We start from the raw sequence: 17014 nt of genomic DNA on the forward strand, positions 1-17014 counted from the left end.
AGCAACTGCAGTGGTGCGAGTATAACCAAAGACCAAAGAAGGAAAAAAAGATTAAATTTTGGGTTTAGTATAGTGTGTGACGCTACGGTGGAAAGACTAAATTTGGTCAGACGTACATTATACGTTCGCCTGGTGTGGGGCGTAGACTATACCAACGCCTGATTGGGTAGATTCTAAAAAAAAAAAAAAATGAAAGAAGTGGGGCGGAGGTATAAAGCCCGCCCCACTAAAATGGTTTTGAAAACAAAGAATGGGGCGGGGGTATAAAGCCCGCCCCATACAAAAAAAAATTTTTTAAAAAAAATGGGGCGTAGACTTTACGTACGCCCCATGTGGAGCGTAGACTATACCAACACCTGATGTGGGGCGTGGAATATACGTCCGCCTGATGTGGGACGTGCACTATATGTCCGCCTGGTGGTGGGGCGTGAAGTATACCAACGCTCGACTATATTTGGGTTTAGTCTTGGTCCCAGACCAAATATACTCTGGGTTTTAGTCGTTGATCAAAATTTGGTCGATAGTACGTTCCACTACGTCTGTTCAAAAGACCAAATATTTGGATTTACTCTCCCACTGTGGACGCTCTTACTTACCGACTGGGACAACTCAGTTTTGAGGGGAGGACCACCCACAATTGTGCTTCCAGCTTTGACATGTGTTTCCATTGATTTATATATGAATAATATGTTTGCTTTCGCATTGTCAATTGTCTTAATTTAGATCAAATGGGGTTTTATCATCTTAACCACATTTGTTGACAGGGACCTCCAAGTAGAATTTTCGGAGATTTTTGTTAGCAAATTCATTAAAACAAAACAGTCTTCACCACACCAGATTATTAATTTTAGCATACAAAATCAGTATAGAAGCCACAGAGAATTTGATTGTGGCCTAGAATGTCATTCTTATAGAATGAATAAACGCAATCATCTAAAAGGTTTGTGGATTGTCTGCAAGCAAGAGATTGAGTATGTAAGACCGAGTACTTTTTTTTTGCTTCTTTTTTCTTTCTCTTTTGCTTCTTTTTAGGTTCCTCACCCAGGAAGGACCAGGAGAAGAGACCTCAAAATCATTACAGACCCAATAAGACTTTCAGAAATTCTTTTCTCCCACTTATCATTGTTCCCTTTAGGTGGGTTCCCCATTATAAATCCAATCCAATCCAATCTAATCCTTGTAGAATCCAATTCCACTCCTTTTCACTACCACTCACTGCTCTGCTTTTTCTCTTCACTCCTCCTCTACCCATAATCATTCGAAATATTGAATGGAGAAACAAATTTGACCACTGTGAATGGGTGGGCGGTGTTGTCCTCTAAAATGAACATGTTTTCACTTTTAAGAAACTACTACTACTACAACAAGTTCTTAGACACAGAATAAAATATTTTTCAAGCACTTGTTTGCTTGCTTGTGATAAAAGGTGTGTTTGTATAGAGAATGGAACTTCCTGCTTCTCAAGAAAGATAAAAATAACCCTACCACCAATGAAGTTGTCTATACTCATAATGGACTAACATCCACTTAACCCACACAAGAAGCTACAATATCTAGACAGAGGTCCTACATTGGATCCTTAAATAACTAGGTTGGCATGAGGTATGGCTTATGTAAGGAATACTGTTCAAGGCTGATGAGGTTATAAATTTCTTGAAAATGGGTCATCAAAATCTTGAATGGATCAATTAATAGTATGGTCTATGGATATTAAGACCAAATTAGTGGTCCTTCTCTAGGGCTCTATGCTACTTTAGATTCATAGGAAGACTGACTATCTTTCACTAACCAAGAAAGGAAAATTTGTTCAAGTTTCCAAACAAAGAGTAGGGTTCCCCATAAATCTCTGAAATGATCCTGAAGGAGAGGAAGGATCCAATCCCCTTAGAAAAATGAGATGGACATACCTGTACCAGTCATGGAAGAAGAACAAGCTAGCAAAGAAAGAATTTTTCTAGGAATGCAGTTGAGAAGTCGCACTGTTGTTTAAATACCAAGTAATGCATCAAGCATTACTATACATAACTAAGAATCTGCAACTGTCTAAAAGTTTCACAACGAGATGCCTCTTATAAAAAAGGGAAGAATGCGACTTTGTTCATCAGTAGAACTTAGAAAGGCCCCTAATAACGTTCCATTCACATATGGATGTGACTGCAAACAATAACAGAAGCTGTTCACACATCCTCTTCGCTGCATTAAACAAGAAGCTGCACATAACTTCAAATATTTGTCTAGATAGTCATATCTAACTACATTTATTCATCCCAAGAAGTCAGTTCTCCACAGCACTTAAACCACTACAAATGATAAAGGACTGCTATTACACACATGTTTGAAGCAAACAATATCTAGCTCAAACCTTTCGTAGACCACCTAGTACACTGAAACCTTAGTCCACATTGTCGATTTTTAATGGAGAAATTTCATCAGCCACCTTGAAATTCCCTACTAAACGAGCAAAAAACACCATTTGTTGCTCTAATGTATATTTTAAGTTCTCCGCCTGTTGTATTGCAATCAAATTTTTGACTTGGACATGCTTTCGTAGCTAAAGTGCAAAAGAAATTGATGATAAGATGAAAAAACAAATCATAACTTACGAAATCCATGGGACTCCCCTTCGTATTCAACCAGTGCAACTGGCAACCCTTTATGTTTCAAAGCCATATGTATTTTACGAGCTTGCTCAGGAGTCACAATCTGCAACAAATAATATTCGCAGCAAAAATGGCTTTTAGGGTTGAAATCCGCAAAAAAATACATGCAATTTTAGACTATCCAAATTCAATCTCAATGTCTAATTCATTGCACATGTACCAACTGACCACACTTATCCCCTATTCGCATACTTGGATAGACCTATGAAACAGCGAGCCTTATGAAAAAGCAACAATTTCTCTATCTAGACCTTCAATCTTTCTTCCAGCCTAGACTTGGAGTTTATTACAGTAAGCTTGGGATAAACCTTTATAAATGACTACCATCGCAGAATCATTAACGAATTTTTAAAGAAAGTTAAAGAAGGCATGTAGCTGAATACCTTGTCATCTAATCCCTGGAATAGAATTACGGGACAAGAGAATTTATCAACAAAGTTGATGGGTGACCGCTCAAAAAAGGCATCTTCGCTTCCTGTAACCAAGCAAATGGAGTGAATTTTACAGCTTAATGGTATGACTGCACATTGCAAATAAACCAATACATACCAACAAGATTGTCGATATAATGAGACTCAAATTTGGGAATTTTCTGCCCTCAAAGAGGCCAAGTCTGCTATCTGCAAATCAAGGATTAGGTAAAAATGTTATAACAAAAGATGAAGTAAACATTTGTAAGTCGCTAAATAGGACAGTACAGTGGTTTGTGAGCAAGACAAGTAACGAGAGCTTCCTTTGATTAGTAAAAGATCAAAAAGAATTATCACCCGAACAGAAGATCATAGGTTCCACATATAATCTTACGCCAAGAATGCTTGAAAGAATAAGGAAGAATCACTCACACCAAACAAGGACGAACCAGCCTTAAATGTTTGTCTGAAAGCTAGAGATGCTAATGTTGTGTAACCACCGGCGGACTTTCCAGTAATACAAAGTCGCTCCCCATCTACTTTTCCATTATCAAACTTTAACAGTAACATTACTTTGTCATCACAAGGTATATTCTTCACTACAAATTTTAATTAAGAAGGCAAAATGCTATGAATAGTACCAGATAAGTAGCACAGCTGCAACAGTCGTTAACATCAACAATACCCCAGTTGCCCAACAGTCGTTCTCGATATTCCCTGCCATAACCTACCAATTGCACTCATAACATATTTAGGAAACAGCACAATTGCAGAAATATTGGATAGATATATAAAGGAATACCTCACAGCCTTAAATCCCAAATTCGAACGCTGGCTGGTAATGCAATATAAATGAAGCAAAGCGAAATCCGAGGACTAACCTGTACTCCCTCCATAGTTAACATCAACATATGCCCAACCTCGGCTAGTCCAATACTGGATATTAAGATCTAAGACACCTCGTGACTCATCTGCAGGCCCCCTGTAAAATTGACAAAAAAATATTCTTTGACTTCCAAAGTTTTATTATCAATTAATAATGTATGCACCACAAAAGAAAAAAGAAATGTTGGATCAACCAATTAGAATAGGAAAAAAATTCCGTAACTGGATGTAGTAATTACTAGTACCATGGCTTTCTAACAATAGGGGAGAGGCTTTTCTTCCTCACTAGCTTGATAACTGGGGTTAGACGGAGGATAGAAATATGCATAGGCCTTCTGACCAGCGACCACAGTTGGAAATTCGATTGGCTCGGGCTTGCTAAAATACAATTCGTATTTTGTACTGTTTGGAGAAGAAGACCACATAATCGAGAAACTAACTGCTTTTGATTTACTTTGATCCAAAGTGACCTGCTCACGTAAATAAAACCTCACTCATTTGCATAAAGAAGCAGGTTCAATTTTAGAGAAGCATGACAAAGTTATACCTTCGCTACTGATAGGGGATGAATTGACGATGCTCCTTGAACGTATATACAGTCACTTCCCGACACCTAAGCAGGAGAATGAATATAGTTTCAGTCGTGTAAATATATATGTATAAGACTATCTCAAATCGTTACTTGAGGATATGTAATTACATAGAAACAGTGAAAATGAGATTGACCTACAATGTTACTTATATCTGTGAAAGTATCATCGAGCAAAGTTAGAGAATTTTGTGCATCATCCAGAATTCCAAGGTATGATTTACCGAACTGTCTGCATGTTATCAATTACAGCTGAAATCAAATTTCAAACGACACATCCACCATTAAAAGAACAAAAATGTTAAAATTACAACAAATGGACCAAAAAGGAATATAGTGGTGATAACTATAATGGAGAGACCTGTAGCTGCAAGAAATTAAGTTGTTGTTGCCATTGGTTGGGATGAAATCAAAGGAGGAAGCACCGAAAACCCAAAACGGTTTTGTAAACTCAGCATCGATGGAATAAATCGATACCACCTCGTTTCTGTGCTCAATCTGCATCAGGGAAACAAGACAATAGAGCAATGGAAAATATGCTAACTTATTTGATAATATTCATTACATGAAATAACTCCCTCTCTTTATTCCTATATAATAAACATTGTTTCTAGATCCTGTAAATATAGTCCAGAGTGTCTGCAGGCATGGTTGAGCTATATCAGCTGACATGGACAATACAATTGAGCCAAAGCAAATACTAAATACATACTGCATCGAGGTTGGCCAGGTCGCAGTAAAACCCGATTGGCAGCGGCATGCCACATTAGACTTGACTGGGATTAGAATTCCAATTCATGAAGTATGTTACCCGAATTTGAAAAAAGGCAATAATGTTAGAGTGAGTACTGTACATACCCATTTGTAAAGGTTCCAGAATCCACTTTTCCTGTCTGTAATGAAAAATAGTTCCCCTGCATACAGGAAAAAATATAAACATCCAAGGAATTTGGAACACTAAAATCCCATATATATATATATATATATATATATTTTTAAATTCCTTCAGTAAGTACCTTTAGAGGACCACTTGGGCTCAGATGGAGACTCTACCAGCATAGGATCACCACCGGCAACACAGATCCTTTGGCTTATATCTCTGCACAGGTGGAAAAATCAAAACGTTCATTTGCAGGAACAAAAGGTAGCTTAAAAACCCACAAACTATTGTAGATTAGAAAGGAGCCACAAATGTGACAGTATAAACACGAAAGCATACACACCCATCCTTGGAAATGTAACCAACCCAAAGTTGTGCTTTATCCCATGGCATGTTAGGGTGACCCCATTCAATCCAAGCTAGCCGCTCTCCTTTGGAATCCAGACGGGGGAATGCGTAGAAGTCATTTCCACCGACTAACACTTTTGGTTCTGGTACAAATCCAAACAAAAGATCCAATAACCAGCCCAGAACTAACATATGGGTCAGGTTAATTATTATATATAAACAAGACATGTGTTTTGTGATAATGTTTACCTTGGTTAGTTTCGTCATTAAAGGTGATGGATACAATTGTCGTGGTGGGATTTATGCTACTGTCACGAGTATCTATCAAAGAAAGGAAAACAAACTTGAGAATAACCATAAGATGAACACCAACGGGTAAAGTAAAAAAAGTGGATTTATCAACAAGTACATATGCTTCCTAGAAACTTACCTTCCCTTACTGTGACATAACTTTGAGATCCTAAATCAAATACTCCATCTGCATAACGAACTACAGGTCCACCATAATCTGGAGTAATTGGTATGGCAAAGGAATCTGCTCACCAATGGAATGTTAAATATTTGACAGATGAATTATTAAAAAAAGGTGCAGTTTCTAGTACAATTAGACAGGTGTGAAACATGGAAACACCCACAAGTTACGACCTTTGAGGTCCAGCTTAAGTGTACCAAGCTGAGTTAATTTGTACATAAAGGCTTGAATTTTCTCCAACTCAAAATACTTTTGTCTATAAGACCCAGAACAAAGAAACACAGTAAAGTACACTACTGACAACTTCATAAAAAATGGGAAGAATAAGAAACCAGACCTCCAACTATCTGCTTGTAGAGTCTTTGATCCGCGTAATTCGAGGAAACGACTGTATCACCAGAAACTGTGAAAGCCTTACCTCCATATTCTTGAGCTAGTGTCCTTACTTGAATTTTTTTTTGGAGTAACATCAATAGGTTCATCTCCAGGTTCATTTGCTTCCTTAACAAGAACCTCTCTTCTAATAGCGTTTAATTTCCCGATTCAGGTAACAAAATGAGTTATCAGTTAGATTCTAATTCTGATCAAAATCTAAATTTTCTAAGATAAAAATATCATTAACTAATCAGAAACATAATTTAAACTCTGAGAGTGAAGAATATATACCCAGCTTCGTTAGGGCGAGATTCAACCCAGAGGAGACGGCCGTGACATCTACGGCTATGCCCGATAAGCGCTTCTCAGCTCCGGCGACAACTTCAGCTGTGATTGGTGACTTCCAGGAACCATAGGGAGCAATAATTTTCTTGTTCAGTATCGCTTCTCCAGGTAATGTTGAAGTTGACGAAGCCATTCACTTATTACAAAATGTTCTTCCTTGCTACTGATAGTTGAAACTTGAAATAAGGCTGAGTGATATATGGCGAGTCAAATATGGTCCCGGACATCCGAAGTAGATAGTAGTTGACAAAATTTTACATCATTAATTACAGCTAATCCCTTTCTTGCAGCAAAACCAAGGAAGGTGTATAGACTCGCTCAGGGTTACAGTCAGCTCTAGCGATTGATTTTAATCTTGTTCGACTTGTGTTTTTATTTGCAGAAACATGTGTTCTGGCTTCAAACGTACGGTAAAACAAGTGGTTTTTCAGTCACTACAAACGAAGGGATATCCATTTTTTTTTACCGATAAGATGTTTGCACTGCATACTCTTTAACTCTTCTAACTAATTTATGGAATTTGGTTATACTAATTAAATACCCATAGTTTTGACATTTACTATAAAATTGGAGGAATCTTAATAAGTGTGCAAGAAAAAAAATGAATAAAAAAGGACTAAATATGACATTTACTAAAAGGAAACCATAACATTTACTAAAAGGGAAACCGTAACAAAGTTTGAATTGTTTGTGATTTCTAAACAAATCTATTTCTAAGAAAAATAAAAGTACAACTCATTCTTAAGAAAAAATAAAAGCAAAACTCTGATTAAGGACCCAAATCACTCTAAACTTCTATTCATGATTCGTATTCCTATAGGTCACTGCTTGGAGAATAATACGGTCTATAGACCCGGAATTTTCAGCTGGAATGTATTGATGGACGATAGTTTTGGTGCATCCACTTGGTAAATCATTCTTTCTGATCATAGTGATTTTTGTTTTTGAAATGCCAATGTATGACGGATTGTCATCTTTCAAGTAAAACCCAACATTGTGTAAGTATAAGGGCGGATATAAAATAGTTTAGAGGCCCAATTAAGCGTAAGCTAACAAAAAATGATTTCTAGGTTAATCAAAGCACGTGATTATCACTGCATTAAGATTAACACAGATCACGTAGAATGGATTGTCTTCCAGATTAGGAATAAACCCAAAGTCTTTTCAAATTCCACCATTAGTTGGAAGCCAGTTTCATGTGAGGTATGTAAGCTTAACCTATATTCCAATACCATTCACACGCAGATAGCAAATGTTATCAAGGAAATAGTCTGGCTAAAATTTTGGTATTATGAACTTTAAAATTGACAGCACAATTATCTCGATTATGCATCCCAAGACTAAATAATTTAACAGTGTGCTTGTATTCAAAAACAAATTGTCTCTTAGTTTAAAAATCACAAAAATATGATAGACAAATAAGTAGTCTTGTTCTTTTCAAAAAAAAAAAGAAAAAAGTCATGCTTACTAAGTTGGATCTTAGCTCTCTGGCCAATAGAAATTATCCAACTGTATTACCATTTTTTTGCATCTCGGTCTAATCAGTCTCCATCTCCATATCAGAGTTCAATGTTTGCTTCCGTAGATCAGCATCAAATGGAAATTCTTAGTAAATGATTCATTTAAATGAGCATAGGTTAAATTTATATACTAAATAACTATCTCTTCAATGCACAACCTTCTCATGGGTTTTAATGGGGTCAGTGGGTCGTAGCATTGCATTTTCTTATGGGATTTGGATGGTGTCTGTGGCTGGTGATGTTGTGTTCCCACGATCAATTTAATCAATTTTTTTTAAGTTTCTCATCATCGAAAGTGTAATCATCGGGAAGAATTCTAACAAGACATTGAGCATTGGACATTATTTTTTAAATTTATTAATCTTATGATCGATGATACGATTGATTACTTTTGTGATTGAGGCATGATTAATTTAGTTTTTGGGTGAAACTGTGAATGCATGACTTAATTATTTTCGGTAATATTTTATTTTTTGAGATAAATTTTTATTGGCAACAAAAATTTTGTTTCAAAAATAAATAAATACCGTGGAGCTGGAATTTTCTTGCACTTTTTCTATTGGTACATGTGGAATAAGCTTCCTTTTTAAAAATCTGATGGGCCACAATCAACCAGAAACGAGAATTAACGTGGAGCTCCGGTGAATGAGAACGCTTTAAAAAACTCTGTCATTATATAGAGAATTTACCATCAATAATAGTGTCAGTGTTAACACAAGACAAACCGGTTGCCTGAAGTCAGAAGACACTGCTCCATAATTATTGCCCTCTTCCATGAGATTTCACAGTACACACTTTGCTAAAATTATCAACCAACAACACGAGAAAACTGGAATTTTATACCACCATCAAATGAAATCATCATTTGAAAATTGCATTTTCTTCAATAGGGGATGAGATTTTAAGTGATGGTGAGACCAGGGCTTCTGTTACACACCTGCTCAAACTAAACCATAACTGGGGGCACATTTTTCTGTGCAATCACTGCAAATGCTCCAAGGTCTGTTTTAAATTAAATGAACCCTTGGTCTAAATTGTCAATTTTTATGGGGGTAATTTCATCAGCCACCTTGAAGTGCCCTATCAAACGAGCAAAAAACATCATCTGTTGCTCCAGTGTATGTTTAATGTTCTCAGCCTGTTACAAAACAAGCAAGCTCAATTCAGCTCCTGCTTTCAAAATCAAAAGATTAATATTCTTTTCATTTTATTTTATTTTTGAACGGAATTTTAATTTATTCATTAAAATTCTCAAAAAAATTATTTAATTAAAATTCATTTTTTAGTTAACAACTTTAGTAGAAAATTTATTTTAAATAATGAGATGCTGAAATGTTCATACCTTGCGGAATCCATGTTGTTCTCCTTCGTACTCCACCAGCGCAACAGGCAGGCCTTTTGTTTCAAAGCTTTATGCATTTTACGAGCCTGCACTGGAGTTACAATCTGCCACCAAATAAAGTTTGAGTTCCTTTTGCAAGGTAGATGAAAAACAGTTTAATTCCAAACAGTTCACTTTCAGTTCTACACGTGAAAATAGAAAACTGGGTGAAGTCATAGCGGTATACCTTGTCATCTAATCCTTGAAACAGAATAACAGGACAAGAAAATTTATCAACAAAATTTATGGGTGACCTCTCAAACATGTCTTTGTCGCTCCCTGTAGCCAAGGAGAAAAGTACGCTTCTTAGTTTATAGACATATCATATCGAAATTAATGAACTTTTCAAACAAACAACCGCTTACCGCCCAGATTGCTGGTATAATGGAGCTCAAACTTTGGCGGCATCTCTTCATTCAAAGAGTTCAAGTCTGAGATCTAAAATGGTCAGGGATTGTTAGTCTTCTATAAAGTTAAGTGGCTGAATTAGATAAGCATCAAGAACGGAAATTATTCGTAAGAAAGCTAACATTTTCATCTCAAAAATCAAAGAAAGAGGAGTAGGATGATCACTCACACCAAACAAGGAGGCACCGGCTTTGAAAGTATGTCTGAAAGCCAGAGAAGCTAATGTTGTGTAACCACCGGCGGACTTCCCAGTAATACAGAGCCGTTCCTCATCTACCATTCCATTATCCACCTTCAAAGTTTGCACTATTTGGGTATTACAAATCCGCCGTAGTGATAGACTAAATGGAGAAAGGAAATAATAAAGAGTATACCAAAAATTTAGCACAACTGCAACAGTCGTTAACATCAACAACACCCCAATTGCCCAAAAGTCGTTGCCGGTATTCCCTGCCGTAACCTGTCATATAAATTCATGGCATATTAAAAGATAGAACAATGTAAGAGTACCAACAACATATAGAAAAACAGTGCAATGTGCCAAGCAACTACGGCAAACCAATTTATATGAAAAGAAAAATACGAGAATATCCATGATAAAGGTGGCAACATCAACAATTTAAATCTGGTTTCAACCAAGAAAAGTCCACTGGATGGCTAAATCTTCAACTTTGGAGATGTAGGGGAAGAAGAGGAACGGAATCAACGGATGAATCTTAAAGCTGGTGCTATAACACAAAAGAAACAAAAGTAAACTCAAGTACCAACCTGTACTTCCCCCATAATTAACATCGACCACTGCCCAACCTCGGCTAGTCCAGTATTGGACATTAAGATCTAAGATACCGCGTGTTTCAGCTGTTGGGCCCCCTGCAGCATTTTCAAGAGACGTACAAGTTTTATACTGTCATTTTTCTAATCATTATGTCCATTATGAGATCAAGAAAAAATGAATAAATTGAAAGGGAGCGCAGAGAAACAGCTAATTGGGATCAGTAACAATTGTGCACCATGGACCGTCAATAACAGTGGAGGCTTTTCTTCATCGCTAGCTTGATATTTGCGGTTTGACGGTGGATAAAAATATGCATAGGCCTTCTGACCAGAGACCTCGGTTGGAAATTCAATTGGTTCAGGAATGCTAAAATTTGATCTGTATTTTCTACTGTCTGGAGAAGAAGACCACATAATTGAGAAATCAACAGATTCTACTTTACTTTGATCTAAAGTGACCTGCTCAGTTAAAATGCAAAATTTCATGCAAAAATTAGAGTGTCTTGCATATATAAAAATTTCCAGCGCTTGTTTTAAGAAGCAGTTTCACGTAATGAGATGGTAATTAACCTTGGCTACTGACAGAGGTAGAATTCCTGTTGCTCCTTCAACATATATGCAGTCACTTCCAGAAACCTGCGGAAGAAAACGAGTACGCTGTGTAAATAGCTTATCATCTCTTTCGAATATTTTAATAAAATGGAACCAGAAAAAGCTAAATACGCTTACAATATTGCCAATATCAGTGAATGGAACATCAACTACTGTCAAAGAATTCTGAGCATCATCTAGGATTCCAAGGTATGACTTACCACTCTGCCTGCATATCATCATCCAAAGCTGAATGAAAACTCTTGCGAGATATCAAATTTAAGTGAAGGGAAACCATACACCCAAAATAGGATCTGTTGCCAACAATCTAATAGATAGACCTGTAACTGCAAGCTATTAAGTTGTTGCTGCCAGTGCTCGGAATGAAATCATAGGAGCAATTACCAAAAACCCAAAATGGTCTCGTAAACTCAGCATCAGTGGTATAAATTGGTACCACCTCGTTGCTGTGTTCAATCTGCATTAACGAAACAGAAAGATAACTCAATGTTTTATTAAAAATGATACCCCATGGTGCTAAACTCAGCCCAGTGATAGCACAATGTTTCATTAAAAAAGATGGTGCTGCCCAGGCTCGAACTGGGGACCTTTAGTGTGTAAGACTAACGTGATAACCGACTACACCACAGCACCTTTGATGAGAAGCCTCAGTGAGATTTTATAGCATCCAAATTATAACGAAACCTACCAACAAACTAACTGACTTTTTGTTTTTATTTTTAACATACACAAGTAGTGAGCACGTGCGCTGCACGTCGGCAATACTATTTTTTTTTGCAATTTTGCAAGTAATTTGGTGGTGGTTCGACACCATATGTTATATTTTTTACTTCATCTTTTATACGAAATTGATCGTTGTTTGTGTACTTCTGAATCGATTTTCTCTATAGATTTTTTTCAACTTTTCTGAAAGTATAAATTTGTTTAATACATCCATAAGCAATGTCTAACTTTTAAAGGAAAAACATACAAAAATCTGGAGAAGCATAAAAAATATTGAATAACAAAAATTTGGTATTGTTATTTAGGATTGTTGGGTAGCTAATTCAAAGGGCTTTTCGAATATATAAAGTTCACAAAAATCCGACGTACAGTTTGGAAGATGTGAAGTTTTTAAATATTTATCTTTATTTTTATAAAAATGGCATTTTCATAAATACAGAGATCTGTGACAGGAATCTTTTTGTGACGGGAATCTTTTTTAGAATATTCCTAAATCTAATGGCTAAGGATTAATATAAGGGGAATCCAACGGTTATGAAAGGTAATGTTTGAATTCTCTTATTGGCATTAAAAGGGGGGAGATGTCTTGTAATCTGCATTATTACTGCTGTTATAAACATTTCATAGGCTTTGTACAAAGAATCTAAATCGTCAAAGCAATACTGAGTCAAAGCGACAATGTTATGATAAAAATATGAATGAGAAGACTACAGCTTTTGGGGTTAACCAAGGTAAGATTTAACAGGTTAGGATAGTTACCCATTTATAAATGTTCCAGAATCCACTGTTCCTATCTGTCACGAAAAATAAATTCCCTGCATATAGCACATAATACTCGCTCCGCTGAGAATTTGGGACAATAATGCATCATAAGATTAAAGTACTACTCAAGATGTCACACTCAAATATTGTTTAGTAATGAGGGGTATAAGGCCAAGTACCGTTGGACGACCACTTGGGCTCAGATGGAGACTCTACCAATGTAGGATCACCACCAGCAATGCAGATCTTTTTGTAGACATCTCTGCTCAAAGAAAAATTACCACAACTATTCAATAAAAGAAACAGAAAAGGATTTCACCTGTACTTTAAAACTAAGATGAATTTCTTCAAATAATAACGCACGGAAATGAGAACATATAGGACAAACACTATCAAGAAGCATACACACCCTTCCTTGGAAATATAGCCAACCCAAAGTTCTGCTTTATCCCACTGCATGTTAGGGTGACCCCATTCGATCCATGCTAGTCTCTCTCCTTTGAGGTCCATTCGCGGGAAGGCGTAGAAGTCATTGCCACCAACTAATATTTTTGGTTCTAAAAGTCACGACATCAAGAAGATCCAATTAACAATAAAATCATAATATTCCAACATAGAAAGAGCACCGAACAAAGGGTAAACTTTCCTTCAGAAACTTACTATGCGAAAATAAACCAGGTACAAGCCAATGGTTTTATAAATCATCAGATGTTTACCTTGGCTAGTTTCGCCACTAAGGCTGACGGATACAACTGTTGCAGTCGGATTTAAGCTACTTTCACGATGGTCTACCAAAAGAGGGTTGATCATGAGCTTAGGAATAGCACCAACAACAAAAAACAAATGAAACACATTTGTCGCTTATGTTCAAATGGGTTTACTCAGTTTTAGCAACCTACCTTCCATTACTGTGACATAACTCTTGGAGCGTGAATCAAACACTCCATCTGCATAACGGACAGTAGATCCACCATAATCTGGAGTGATTGGTATGAGAAAGGAATCTGCTAACAAGCAAAATATGTTAATCAGCCGACTGTCACTACAGAAGAATTCAATTACTCAAAGTTCTTCCAGATGCAACTCGAATAGACTGGTGGAAATCAATAAACTGCACTACGGTTCCCACATCACCAATCTAGACCCTTCCACAATAGACATGTAAAACAAGGAGACACAGATTACGCCTCATGAAAGGATGTTCCATCAATTAATCCACAGAAACGAAACATTGGCGGTTATCCACACGTCAGGTTAAAGTCTTAATAGTATCATCAAGCTCAGCTACTAAGGTAACTTAGGAATAACAAATCAAACCTCCAATAATCTGCTTGTAGAGTCTTTGATCCTTATAATTTGAGAAAACGACCATATCCCCAGAAACTGCAAAAGCCTGCCCTCCATACTCATGAACCAATGTCCTCACTGCAAAATCGTTTGGAGTGATATCAATTGGTTCGTCTCCATGTTTATCTGCTTCCTTAACAAGAACACCTCTTCTGAAAAATCATTTTTTGGTTTCAATTTACAGTAAAACCAAATAATACAAACAATAATCAGTGAAATTAAACCATCAAACCTCCCTCCAGCATATATATATATATACCATTTCAAAAACTCACGAATCAAAATTATAAAAACTTTTCAAAAATTTAACCATGGTTATACTATCATACTATAGCAGACTATAATTTAGAATTATCATACCCAGCTTCGGTGGGGCGAGATTCAACCCAAAGGAGGTGGCCATGACCATCAACAGCTATACCATGTAAGCGCTTTTGAGCTTTAGACACAGCATCAGCTGTGATGGGTGAAATCCATGTACCGCAAGGTGCAATAATCTTCCTGGTCTCCATTTGTGCTTCTCTTACTCTCCTCTCTCAGCCTGCGCTGTGCTTGTGAAGACAAATTGATGAAATAACCTACCAACTACTACTAGTAGTTGTTGTAATAGTAGTACGAAATTATCTTCTTCTATAATTCCTACTGCAATTAAGGAATTCATAGTTGAATTATGAGATACAATAAGAAAATGTCAAAAGACGCATTTTCTTAATCATTTCTTTCTTTTTCAACATACTCTTGGTTAAAAAAACAAACAGTTAAACTACACTAGTGACAACTTCATTAAAAAGCTAGGAATATAATAATCAAACCTCGAATAATCTGCTTGTAGAGGCGCCTCACTTCCTTACTCTTGAGCCACTGAGCCAGCATCATCATTGTAAATACTTTATAGGGTAAAATCAATAGACTCATCTCCAGGATTATCTACATCCTTAACGAATAAAATGAACTCCTAATCACATATCAAAACAGACACTTCCCCAAGAAAACATGAAATAAGAATACAAATTTGAGAAAGAAGAGCTTATACCTATTTCGTTAGGGTGAGACTCAACCCCGAGGTGGCGTTTATGATCATCTATGGCTATGCCTAATAAACACTTCTCCAAACTCCAGAGACAAAAACACCTGTGGTAAGTGACTTGAAACCACAAGGAGCAGTAGTTTTCTTAGACAATTTATCTTCTCCTCCATCAGCTGGAGCTGCTGGTGATGATTTTTACTTTTGTTTACTTTTTCTGAAATGAGGATGTGTTAAAGAGGAGAAAGAGAGCCCCGGCTAATTTTGGGCATATGTACATTTGACAAAAAAAGGGTCACTACGAAGTAAAACTCAACCTTTACCTAAGGGAATTCCTTTACATACCCCCTACGAACACTAACTTACCCCAATTAGTTTGTTAGGTTAGGTAGAGCAGTTCCTATACTCAATAAATATGAAGTTTGTTTATTTTACTCCCATCATGAACTCAACAAACAGGAAAAATGGATGGGTAAATCAACAAAATTGTTGGTTTATTGAGTGAGATGGAAGAACAGACACGCGCTTGATGTACAACCGGGCATTAGAAGAAGAAACTCGAGCTTGGAAGAAGAAACGCTGGCGTTGGAAGTTTGACTGCTTCTTGGTTTTCTCTCTCCAAAACTCGGTTATTATATTTGGGGTTTATTTTGTATTGTTTATTCTTTTTTTTTTTAAGCAAAAAGGAATTGCAGTGGAAGAAATCAATTACATATATGAGTTCTATCATAAACCAATAATAGGATAAACCATCTACTCTAGCTAATCTAGAGAGGATATCAACAACTTTATTTCTCTCTTTAGGAATATGATAGCATTTCCAAGAGTTATTACTACTATAAATTTTTTGAATATCTTTGATCATATTGAGTAAACGCCAATCTATAGGAGCGTTCTTAGTGACTACATCAACCACCGTTTTTGTGTCGAGCTCGAACTGCACCTTCTCTAGCTTCAGCACATGCTCCCAGTTTACAGCTTCCCACAGTCCCATGCATTCAGCATGCTCAGCGCTCCCAATGTCTTTAAATTGGATACATTTTGCTACTTATTGTGAACCTGCACAATTACGAATGATCTGCCCTATACCCCCTGAATTATTTAAAAAAGAGCCATCACAAGTAATAGTCACTGTATCAAAAGGAGGAGGGATCCAGTGGTCAATTCTACGACGGACTCTGTTATTACTAGGTAAAGTTTTGTTGCACTGAGAAAAGTGGTCTTCAATAAAAAATTTGCATTTTTTGATGGTCTTATCTAGATCTGGGTTGATGTTCTGAGAGACCTTATCACACCTATCATACCAAATACACCATGCTATAATGGCTCTCTTGCAGATCTCCTCAACAGTGATCTTCTTATCATGAAGATCATCAAACCAAGTTCCAATCCAGTTTGAGAAAGAAATGTTACCACTTGAAGACCAACCAAACAAAGCAAACCAAACCATTCTGGGGATATTACAATCTCTTAGAACATGAGCTGAAGCTTTTCGAGCT

The 17014-nt window shown here is 36.7% G+C and overlaps 1 non-coding gene and 2 pseudogenes across 1 annotated transcript; all 3 read right to left on the reverse strand.

Annotated features, from left to right (window-relative positions):
* Window positions 1-2169: 2169 nt before the first annotated feature.
* Window positions 2170-7396, reverse strand: LOC113289455 (annotated as a pseudogene).
* A 1725-nt stretch (window positions 7397-9121) lies between these two features.
* On the reverse strand, window positions 9122-15264 carry LOC113289456 (annotated as a pseudogene).
* On the reverse strand, window positions 12219-12292 carry TRNAV-UAC. The gene has a single exon. It is a non-coding gene; the product is annotated as a tRNA-Val (tRNA).
* Window positions 15265-17014: the final 1750 nt, after the last annotated feature.

This window comes from Papaver somniferum, chromosome 6 (genome assembly GCF_003573695.1).
Source record: "Papaver somniferum cultivar HN1 chromosome 6, ASM357369v1, whole genome shotgun sequence".
Lineage (NCBI taxonomy): Eukaryota > Viridiplantae > Streptophyta > Magnoliopsida > Ranunculales > Papaveraceae > Papaver > Papaver somniferum.